This window comes from Triticum dicoccoides, chromosome 3A (genome assembly GCF_002162155.2).
Source record: "Triticum dicoccoides isolate Atlit2015 ecotype Zavitan chromosome 3A, WEW_v2.0, whole genome shotgun sequence".
Classification (NCBI taxonomy): Eukaryota; Viridiplantae; Streptophyta; class Magnoliopsida; order Poales; family Poaceae; genus Triticum; species Triticum dicoccoides.
Window position 1 is genome coordinate 756,082,587 of NC_041384.1, and position 12,234 is coordinate 756,094,820.

Here is a 12,234-nt window from a genome sequence, read left to right on the forward strand (position 1 = left end):
GCTTAGATGCAGTCCAGTACTCGCCTAAGTTCTCCCACCTAGAGACTTAGCTACAGTCAGGCACTCGCCTAAGTTTGAAAAAATCCTACCGAGTGGAGAGCAATCCTCCCACTCGGGGGCTTAGCTGCAGTCCAGTACTCGCCTAAGTTCTCCCACCTAGAGACTTAGCTACAGTCAGGCACTCGCCTAAGTTTGAAAAAATCCTACCGAGTGGAGAGCAATCCTCCCACTCGGGGGCTTAGCTGCAGTCCAGTACTCGCATAAGTTCTCCCACCTAGAGACTTAGCTGCAGTCAGGCACCCGCCTAAGTTTGAAAAAATCCTACCGAGTGGGAGCAAACCTCCCACTCGGGGGCTTAGCTGCAGCCCAGTGCTCGCCTAATTTTGAAAAAATCCTACCAAGTGAGAGCAAACCTCCCACTCGGGGGCTTAGCTGCAGCCCAGTGCTCGCCTAAGTTTGAAAAACCCTACCGAGTGGAGAGCAAACCTCCAGCTCGGAGGCTTAGCTGCAGCCCCACGCTCGCCTAAGTGTTTAGAAATCCTACCGAGTGAGAGCAAACCTCCCACTCGGAGGCTTAGCTGCAGCCTAGCACTCGCCTAAGTGTTTAAAAACCCTATCGAGTGAGAGCAAACCTCCCACTCGGGGACTTAGCTGCGGCCCAGTGCTCGCCTAAGTACAGGACACAACCCAATCCGCAAGGACGATGAGGCGCAAGTCGACTGCTACCTTCTCCTTCGGTGTTGCGCCACAAATACAAGGTTATTCCGAGTGAAGATCGAATTCCACTTGACGGATCAAACCATGAAGACATTCAAAGAGAAATCAAGTTCAGTTAAAGCCTAAAAGGTCCCAGACCTCAGATCAAAGTACTCGAGCCCTCGGCTCGGCGGAGTTTAACGGTTACAAATCCACTCAGCATTCTGAGGCAAATTTAAAGTGAAGCATAAAAGTTTTTCATTCCTCAGGAGGAGGACTGGAAGGGGCGACGAACTCGTCCAAGTCGATCCTGCAATACGGGTGGCAGCAGCAATAAAAGTCTCCATGAAGTCCTGAAAGTTGTGCTTCCTGGTATTGGCAACTTGGATGGCGGCCAGCTTTTCTTCTCGCGCCTCCTTGCAATGGACGCGGACCAGAGACAGAGCGACATCAGCACCACATCTAGCAGAAGATTTCTTCCATTCCGCCACTCGACTTGGGACTTCATTAAGTCGAGCCATCAAGGACTCGAGGTCGTTCTGAAGCGTCGTCCCAGGCCAGAGTGATGTGTCGATCCGCGACATAGCAACCTTCAGTCGAGCAAGATAGTCAACCACGCTGGCAATACGAGACTCCAGACGGAGCACGTTCATTGCAGCCTCGTCCTTCACAAGGGAGTTAGCAGGGTCCAAGCCTGGCTCCACTCGACTAGTCTCCTCTTCAAAGTTTTGACAGAATTCTGCAAACACGATTCAAGAATAAGACAGTGACCCTACACAGACTTGGTAACTGCAAGACAGTCGGGGCAGAGTAATTACCTTCGAGCACGACGAACAGCTTCTTGGCGAGTCCACCGAGATAAGCCTCCAGATCGTTCCTCTTCCCCGCCAGCTCACCTGCCTTGTCGTGCAGAGCCACGTTGTCGTTCTTCAGTCGGCTGACCTCTTGATTGGCTACCTCGAGAGCAGCTTTTAGTCTGGAGTTCTCCTGCTCAAGAGCTCCGACCGAGGCCATTTTCTCTTCAGCAAGCCTCGTTTTATCCAAGACCTCCTTCTGTGCCTCTGCAAGGTCTTGATCCTTCTTCTTCAGAGCTTCCTCCAGTTTATCTGCGGCGCGTCGAGCGAAATCAACATCAAGAATGGACAAGAAAGAAAAGCCACTCGTCAAGAATGGAGAACCTCACCAGCCATACCTTTTGCTTCTTCTTGCGCCTTCTTCAAATTCTCCTAAGCAAGCTTCAAGTTAAGGTTGAGCTAGATCTGCTGATTCTCCAACTTAGTATAGCGAGCTACAAGTTTGCAGGATTTCTGTAAAAAGAAAAATCAGTCAAAAGACTCCAAAATAAGTTGCTTCCGAGTAACTAAGAGACAATGATGACGTTTCTAAGACTACAGCCGAATCAAGAACATTCGACGGTAGTCTCGGGGACTACACCCAGTGGGTGCACTCAGCGTGCCCCCACTGTAAAAAAAAAGTCGACTGCCCACAGTCGACCGGATACAGTCCCATTCGACATGGCCTGACCAGACCGAGTGAAGAAATACAGCTACAGCAACACAATATAAAGACTACAGTCGACTGCCAGCAGTCCACCGTAGTCTCGGGGACTACACCCAGTGGGTGCACTTAGCGTGCCCCCACTCGTCCAAGAATTGGCAGACACACCCAGTGGGTGCACAGATACAAAGATCTTCGGAAAAGAGATTCTTCAAACAGCATATCATAACAGACCAAGTGTTGAGTCGACTGACCTGGACGTTGCTCTGAAGAGCCGAGCTCGCGTCATAAGCTGCTTGGCTGGCCTCCCGAGCCACCTTCACTTGCTCCATCATGATCCCCGCCTGGCGTATAGCCTCTTTTGCGGCAGCCGCTTGGTCCTCAGGGACAGGGTACGCGGCAAAAAGCGAAGGCGGATCCGCAGTCGACGTCGAAGGCCGCACACTTGTTAGAGGAATGGCGAAAGTCACAGAAGCCCGAGCGGTGTCACCACCATCCCGAGCTACGGCCTCAGACGCTAGAGCAGATTGGGGGGTCTTGTCAGCCGACGTCCTCTTGTTCCTCCTCACTCTCAGCGGTTCGTTGTCGTCGTCATCCGGGAGGTCGATAACATGAGGAGGGGCTACAAGGGAAACATTCAATCGACCAGAGTTGCAATAAATCTTCAGTCGACTCAAAGCGAAACGTTAGTAATCGTACCAGGGTTGGAGGTAACAGCATCCTCCATCGCTTGGTCGTCGTCCTTGGCGGAGATCTCAGAAGTAGCAGCACTGCAAGTCTCGAAAGTCAGTCAGTTGGCTCAATGAATCGACCAAGGATCTATCCACGGTCGACAAAGGAAAACAAGTTTTATTATTACCTAGAAATGGTGGGGACGGCCATCTTCATCTTGGGCAGAGCCTTGGGCGGCTTGGACGGCGTCGCGCGTGGGTGCTTGGGAGCCTTTCCAGTCGGCGTAGGAGAAGACGTCCGAGGGCGTTTCGACGACTGCCCAACAGGAGCAGTCGCCCTACCATGCTCCCGCGCTGGATCGTGTGTGAGCTTGGATCGCCCCTCCGGGCGGGGGGGTTCAACCTCCTCCTCCTCCTCTTCGCTGGAGTCGACGTTGTCGTCTCCCTCTCCTTCACCGTCGGACTCCCACTCGCCTTGGTCTTCTCCACTCTCACCTCCGCTCGCCTCCCCTTCCTCAGTTGGCCCCTGTGCCCCGTTGGGCGTCGAGTACATCTCGGTAGTCGCCTGGAAAACAACAGACAAGACGAAGGTCAATCGACCTACTCAAAAAAGACCAATGAAGAAAACAAGATCTCAGTCAGGAGCATAAAGACATACCTGGTCCACGTCATACGAGTTGTCGAGTGGAATTACCCTCCTGGCTCCTCGGGGGTTGTCTTTGTTCCCCGTGATGCTCGACAGCCACCCCTCCAGCATCTCGTCAGTAACCTCCTCCGGGTGGACCCGAGTGGTGTCGTCAAGACCCGAGTGGTGTCGTCGAGACCCGAGTACAGCCACATCGGGTGGTCACGAGCCTGGAGCGGTTGGATGCGCCTCCGGAGGAAGACCTCCAGCAAGTCCATACCAGTCACGCCCTCACGGACAAGCTCAACCACTCGACCGGCCAGCACTTTGACTTGGGCCTTTTCCTCTGACGTCACTTTCAAAGAAGCAGGTTTTTCAGCTCGGTCGAGAGAGAAAGGGGGAAGACCAGTCGACTGTCCTGGGGTCGCCTGGTCTTGACAGTAGAACCAGGTCGCCTGCCAACCGCGGACCGACTCCGGGAAAGTGATAGATGGAAAACAACTCTTTCCCCTTGTCTGGATTGCCAGGCCCCCGCACAGCTGGATCACCTGCGTCCTTTCGTCACTCGACTTGGCCTTCTTGACCGATCGGGAACGGCAGGTAAAGATGTGCTTGAAGAGTCCCCAATGGGGGCGGGAACCCAAGAAACCCTCACACATGGAGATGAAAGCAGCAAGGTATACGATGGAGTTGGGAGTGAAGTGGTGGAGCTGCGCTCCGAAGAAGTTCAGGAAGCTCCGGAAAAAAGGGTGGGGCGGCAGAGAAAACCCGCGGTCGACATGGGTGGCTAGGAGCACGCACTCATCGTCGCGGGGTTGAGGTTTGATCTCTCTCCCCGGGAGACGCGCAGCCTTGTGGGGAATGACTCCCCCCTCGACCATGTCGTCGAGATCTTCTTGCCGAATCACCAACGGCATCCAATCGCCCTGGATCCAGCCTCGGGGCAGAGCAGACCTTGAGGAGGATCCGCCCCGAGCAGATCTCTTCCCTTTCCCCTGCGCCGCCGCCTTCTTCGCGCGCTCCAGAGCGGATGTCTTGTCCTTCGCCATAGTCGCCGGCAAATCTCGCACGGGTCTGCGGCGCTAGGGTGAGAGCGGAGGTGGCGGAGGAGCTTGCGAAGGGAGAGAGGAAGAAGAGAGCACACTGTTTGGAAGCCCCGAGCCGGCTACTTATAAGAGGCCGCTCCCGAGTGGCTGACTGGTAGGCCCAGGCAAACCAGTCAAATCCCGCAGCGGACGCGCGTGCAGTACGTGGAGAAAAAGGTGGCGCGGAAATCGAGGAGCTTCCGCTTTATCGCTTCCGATTACTGCGGCCGATCCCGTCCCGCGCGCTTCCCGAAATCTGAATCCCGCGACGTTCGCGGGCTGCAGAACAACTTGTCAAAACAGAAGACCCCGCTCGCGCCGACACTCGGTATGTCACAAGTAAAGAAATTCACTCGACGAAAGGCCTGGAATGGATCAAGGCGACTGAAAGAGGTTGATGACGTCATCCGTGACTATTGACCCAAAACGAGGCACTCATGTAGCCCGAAGAACCAGTCGGAAAGATCCCCAACTCTTTCCCCACTCTAACCTCGATCCATTCGGGGGCTAATGATGAAGCTATGTACCTAGGGTAGGGGCACGGACCCGTCCAAAAGAGCCCTACCCAAGGACATCCCTAGAAGAAGTCACCTTTCAATCGACTTGGAGGTATCCCACTCGACGGGTTCAAGACACTCGACCAACAAGCTATCACTCGACCATGAAGCCAACCACTCGACTGCCAGGAGGCTTAAAGTCACTCCGCAGGCAAACGGTCGGCTATTAAGTAGTCTTTATGGTCATTATAGCACTTTATTAGGGGCGTTACCAGTAACGCCCAACCTTAAATGTACCTTAAACCCTGCATTACTGAGGGCAGGAGAGGACCGGCGAACTCTATATAAGCCACCCCCCTCCTCAGTATGAAGGGTTCGCATCCCTGTTATTCATACACACGTAATCCAATCGACCGCCTCCGGGCACCGAGACGTAGGGCTGTTACTTCCTCCGAGAAGGGCCTGAACTCGTAATCCTCGTGTGTTTACAACTTCCCAATAGATGAGATCTAGCCTCTCCATACACACCCCCTACATCACTGTCAGAGTTAGAACCACGACACATAGAACCTTATCTGGGGAATCATTCAACGACAGTTTTTTAGCTTCCATAACCATCCAAGCCCACTGCTCGCCCAACCCCCCAATCAGTCTACGTCTGAAGCCAAGTTCATAATTGTTTGCCGCCCAGGATGCAACAGTGCAATCCTATTCCTGACATATACTAAATAGATCAGGAAAGCGGTCTTTCAGTGCAATATTCTCAACCCAAGGGTCATACCAGACCCTAGCATGGTTTCCACTTTCAATCTTAATTTTTCTACCCGCCATATAACAATCCTTGACCTTCATAACCGCTTTCCAGCAGGGGGAGTCCGAAAAGCGGCTCCGAATGTTAGCCATTGTTTTGTTCCTGAAGTATCTAGCTCTTACTATACGCTGCCATAGCCCATCACTCGTTTCTAATTTCCACCACCACTTAATGAGCAGGGCAATATTTTGTTTATGAAGATCTTTAATCCCTAGCCCCCGAATTTTTTTTGATCGACAAATCCTCGTCCACTTAACCATATGGTACCCCCGTTTCTTAATTTTTTTCTCCTCCAAAAGAAACGGCTGTGATGTTTATCCAACTTCTCAATAAAAGTTTTATTGAAAAGGAACATTGACATAAGGAAAGAGGGAATTCCATCCAAACTGGACCCTAACAAAGTCAGTATGGCTCCAGAAGATGTTGCATAAGCTACCCAGGCATCAAGCTTTTGATCAATTTACCGTCAAGGAAATCTAGATCCGCGTTCTTGAGGGCAGAATAAGTAACAGGGACTCCCAGATATTTCATAGGAAGTATGCCCACTTGACAACCAAACATGTTGGCATAAACCAAATCAGTATCATTACCCCCCCCCCCACGATACTAAATATCTCACTCTTCTCAAAATTGATCTTAAGCCCAGACATAAGCTCGAAGAGATAAAGCAAGAGTTTGATGTTTACAGCTTTGTCAACATCATGTTCAAAACAAAGCACCATGTCATCCGTGTATTGCAGGATACCAACGCCATTCTCAATAAGATCAGCAGCTAACCCTTTAATGAGCCCATTGTTTTGAGCTACGAGTACCATTTTGGTCAGGCAATCAGCCGCAATATTAAACAAGAAAGGGGAGTGAGGATCCCCCTGCCTCACCCCCTTAGCACTTTTAATGTATGGTCCCACCTCATCATTGATATTGACACTAACCGTGCCATTTTTTAGGATTTGAGAAACCCATCCACACCACTTAGAGCTAAACCCACGCTTCTTATGACAATCAATCAAAAAGTCCCAATTGACTTTGTCATATGCTTTCTCGAAATCAAGTTTAAGAACCACTCCCACTTGCTTTTTGAGGTGGGTATAATGCAGAACTTCATGTAGTGATAGGATTCCATCTACTATGTGTCTCCCCTTAATGAAGGCATTCTGTTGAATCCTAAACGGCTTATGAGCATATTTGCTAGCTCTAATATCCATGGCTTTGGTGAGAAGTTTGTATGGGCAACGTAACAGACAAATGGGCCTATACTGCTGGATTCTGTTAGCATCAGTCGACTTAGGCAACAAAGTTATGATGCCATAGTTAAGTCGTTGCACATCTAACTTGCCTTCATGAAACCACTCAAACAGGCAAAGGAGATCACGAGCTACTACCTCCGAGCAGTGTTGATAAAATTCAACAGGAATATCGTCTGGACCAAGGGCACGATTAGATTTCATGTCAAATAAAGCTTTTTTGATTTCTTCCAAAGAAAAAGGTCGAGTCAAGTCCTCATTATCATCAGGAGTAATCGTCTCTTCCCGAGACCACAAATTCGCATCTATCTGATTAATATTGCCAGGAGCTGGTCCAAACAAGACTTTATAGTACTCCGTAGCATGAGCAAGTAGGTTTTTAGTACCTTCTATAATAGTGGACCCACACTCCAGGGAGATCATGGAGTTTTTCCTACGACGACCATTAGCTACTTTATGAAAAAAATTAGTGTTATTGTCTCCTTTCAAAAGCCACCTCTCATTAGAAAATTGATGCCAGTGGAGTTCTTCTTCAACATACATCTTATTAAGCTCTACTAGAATTTCTAACTTCCTAGTATATGCTTCCCCGCATAAACCATGAGCCTCCTCCAGTTTTTCAAGCTCCTGCAGTTCGAGCTTGATGATTTTTTTCTGATCTTATTATGACCAAACAAACTGGACCCCCATCCTTTAAAAAATTTCTTGATTCTCTTAAGCTTAATATTCAAGGAATCAGTGGGATTTAGAGTGTATACTGGCCTAGACCAAATTTCAGCAACGAGAGGAAGGAAGTCTGGATTACTGAGCCAGGCATTATCAAACTTAAAACACCTGTTGCCTGGTGTTCTAGAGGAAGCACTCCCACCATCCACCAACAAAGGATTGCGATCTGATTTTTCCTTGACCAGTTTATGAACAGAAGCGAGAGGGTATAAATCCTCCCAATCAGGAGACATAAGAACTCTATCCAGTTTTTCCAAAGTTGGGTTTTCTTGTTTATTGGACCAGGTATAACAACCACCAGTCATATAAATCTCTCTCAACCCAAGCAAGTGTATAATAGAGTTAAATACCTCCGAGAAGTGTGACATAGATGTTTTTTTGTTTTTCTCCCCACTATGTCGAATGATGTTAAAATCTCCCCCGACTAGATAAGGAATACTAATGCTATGACACATGGATGATAGTTCAGCGATGAACTCAGGTTTCTGCTCATCATGTGCAGCACCATATACAGTCATCAAGGCCCAGCTACAGTTTTTGCTCTTATCGAACAAGTTCAACTGTAGGGTGTATTTACCACACTTGGTCATAAGGATATCAATTTTTTCCTTATTAAGGCCACAAAGAATGCCACCAGATTTCCCCCTAGAAGGATTCCATTCCCAATGAAATTTATGATTCAGGTCAATTTGTCTAAAAAAGGAAGGATTATAAGACTTCTTCATAGTTTCCTGAAGCCCAATAAAATCTAATTCATTGGCATTAATCATGTCAATGAGGCAGGTGGACATGCCCTTTTTACCCACCCCCCTACAATTCCAAAAAACCCCTTTCATTTATATCGTTCGGGTTTATCTATCACTCTGGTAGGTCTGCCAGGTTCCATAGCAGCCCTACCCACCCCATTTTTCTGTTGACTTCTAGTCACATGTCTAGTGGACTTATTAGGAGATAAAACCACCACCGTTTTCCTGCGTTGATTTTTCTTTTTTTAGATTGAACTAGGATAAATGGTTCCTCAATATCTCTACTATCATCATCCCATGTTAAAGAGAGGGGCACATCATTACCCAACCCATAATTAACGATAATTTTTTGTGAATTAGTATCAATATTTTTGTCATGCAACAAATTTCTAGAGAGTTCTAACTCACGCAAGATATCAACAGTAGCAAAGTCATCATCAGGGATTTGCACTCCCATCAAAGATGCACGCAATATAATGGCAGAATCAGATAAAGAAGAGAATTGATTTTTTGAATTGGGCAAATTCATACCTTCCAAATTACGCTTCCTCATTCTGTTGGCAGCCACATATCCCACCTTCTCCAGCTTCTGCTTCCGTCTGCGTGGGACGTCCTCATCTTGACTCATGTTGCCATGAATTGGTGATCCAGAGGGAGATTCAACTGTATAGACACTACAGTTTTCTCCTCCTTCCATGGATCCCTCCTCAAGAGGCACAATATGAGGCAGGGAAGGCCAAACCACATAGTCTGACAAGGGAGGAAATGCATTCCCATAAGTATTCACATCATGACAGACAAACAAAGGTGAGGGTCGAACAGGAGTAATCATCCCCCAAGCACCTTTATGTATATTGATCTCATTACTGGGAGATTCAGTTATCTCTTCCACATCCAGCTCCTGAGAGACATTCTCACATGATATTTTACCAGATTGAGAGACACAATAAAACATTTTCTCAGCAGCATGCTCTCTGGCCATAGTTTCAATCAGCAGCTCAGTGTTGTCACCCTCTTCACTTTCCTCTTCTTCTTCGCTCTCAGCTACCGCAGGAAGCCTCTGCATCCCCTTATCATAATTCTGAGAGGAGAAATTACCAGCCATGGATGCACTCGTTTCCCCCTGCCCCATGGAAGAAGCAGGATATGAGTCCATCCTCGCTTTCTTGCGGAAGGAAGGAGAGGCACTGCATCCACAGCAGTATAAGATTGGCTTTTCTCAGCACCCATAGTCACAACTTTTTCAACTTCATATAAGAAGTCATAATATTGTTGTCCCAGCATCCCTTCAGCTGAAGGAGGAATTTTCTCAACATATCTACAACCAAGAAGGATTCTAGCATATTCAGGTTTATGAACAGTCGATTCATCCACTTCTAATGTAATTCCCACTAGAGCCCCAGCATAAGCAATGTGTTCATTGCATCTTTTCTCTATGGGAATGTGTAGGATTGAAAGTATGTCTAGAGGGGGGGTGATTAGACTACTTGACCAAATAAAAACTTAACCTTTTCCCAATATTAGTTCTTGGCAGATTTTAGCTATTGTAGGACAAGTCAAGCAATCATCACACAATTCAAGCAAGCATGCAAAGAGTATATTGGCAGCGGAAAGTAAAGCATGCAAATTGAAAGAATGTAAAGGGAAGGGTTTGGAGAATTCAAACGCAATTGGAGACACGGATGTTTTTCCCGTGGTTCGGATAGGTGGTGCTATCCTACATCCACGTTGATGGAGACTTCAACCCACGAAGGGTAACGGTTGCGCGAGTCCACGGAGGGCTCTACCCACAAAGGGTAACGGTTGCGCGAGTCCACGGAGGGATCCACCCACGAAGGGTCCACGAAGAAGCAACCACCCACAAAGGGTCCACGAAGAAGCAACCTTGTCTATCCCACCATGGCCATCGCCCACGAAGGACTTGCCTCACTAGCGGTAGATCTTCATGAAGTAGGCGATCTCCTTGCCCTTACAAACTCCTTGGTTCAACTCCACAATCTTGTCGGAGGCTCCCAAATGACACCTAGCCAATCTAGGAGACACCACTCTCCAAGAAGTAACAAATGGTGTGTAGGTAATGAACTCCTTGCTCTTGTGCTTCAAATGATAGTCTCCCCAACACTCAACTCTCTCTCATAGGATTTGGATCTGGTGGAAAGAAGGTTTGAGTGGAAAGCAACTTGGGGAAGGCTAGAGATCAAGATTCATATGGTAGGAATGGAATATCTTGGTCTCAACACATGAGTAGGTGGTTCTCTCTCAGAACATATGAGTTGGAATTGTGTATGTGTTCTGATGGATCTCTCCACGAATGAAGAGGAGGTGGAGGGGTATATATAGCCTCCACACAAAATCCAACCGTTACACACAGTTTCCCAATCTCGGTGGGACCGAATCAACAAACTCGGTCGGACCGAAAAGGTAAACCTAGTGACCGTTAGAGATTTTCGGTGGGACTGACATACAACTCGGTAGGACCGATATGGTTAGGGTTTGGGCATAACGTAATCTCGGTGAGACCGATTACACAAACTCGGTGAGACCGATTTGGTAATTAGCTAACCAGAGAGTTGGCAGGCAAACTCGGTGGGACCGATTTGCTCTTTCGGTGAGACCGAAAAGTTACAAAAAGGAAACACTGAATTTACATTGCAATCTCCGTGGGACCGATTCGCTCTTTCGGTGAGACCGAAAAGTTACGAAAGGGAAATAGAGAGTTTGCAATCCCATCTCGGTGAGACCGAGATCCCTATCGGTAGAACCGAATTGCTAGGGTTTGGCAGTGGCTTATGACAAGTGAAACTCGGTGGCACTAGATAGAAAGAATCGGTAGGTCCGAGTTTGGCTTTGGGTTTAGGTCATATGTGGAAGTGAGAAAGTAGTTGAGGGTTTTGGAGCATATCACTAAGCACATGAAGCAAGAGGCTCATTAAGCAACACCTAATCCCTCCTTGATAGTATTGGCTTTTCCTAAAGACTCAATGTGATCTTGGATAACTAAAATATAAAGTGAAGAGTATTGAGCTTTTGAGCTTGAGCCAATCCTTTGTCCTTAGCATTTTGAGGGTTCCACTTTCACATCCATGCCATGCCAATCATTGAGCTTTCCTGAAATAGTCATCTTGGAATAGCATTAGCTCAATGAGCTATATGTTGTTATGAATTACCAAAACCACCTAGGGATAGTTGCACTTTAAATCTCCCCCTTTTTGGTAATTAATGACAACATATAGATCAAAGCTTCGACAAATGATAATAAACATGAAATATATCGTCGCTTTGAGAAGTATGTGATAAGTAAGAGCTCCCCCTAAATTTGTGCATATTTAAAATTTGCTTTGGACTGCAAATGCACAAGGAGTTAGAGTCATGGGTTACTCTCCCATGTCACATACATCTTGGTGGAGCGCTTGAAATGATAAGAATGAAATACATGCACTCATCACCAAGAATAGTGAATGATCACATAAGATAGATAAGATAATAGCATTAAGCAAACATTAAGTGTAGCTTATGATCAAACACATGATCATCAATGTCTCACAGATAACGGCATAGTATCTCAAGCACTCAAAAGCAAACAAAGTTCAAAAAACCACCAAATAAAGCAAGAGAGAAAAAAGCAACACTCTCTCT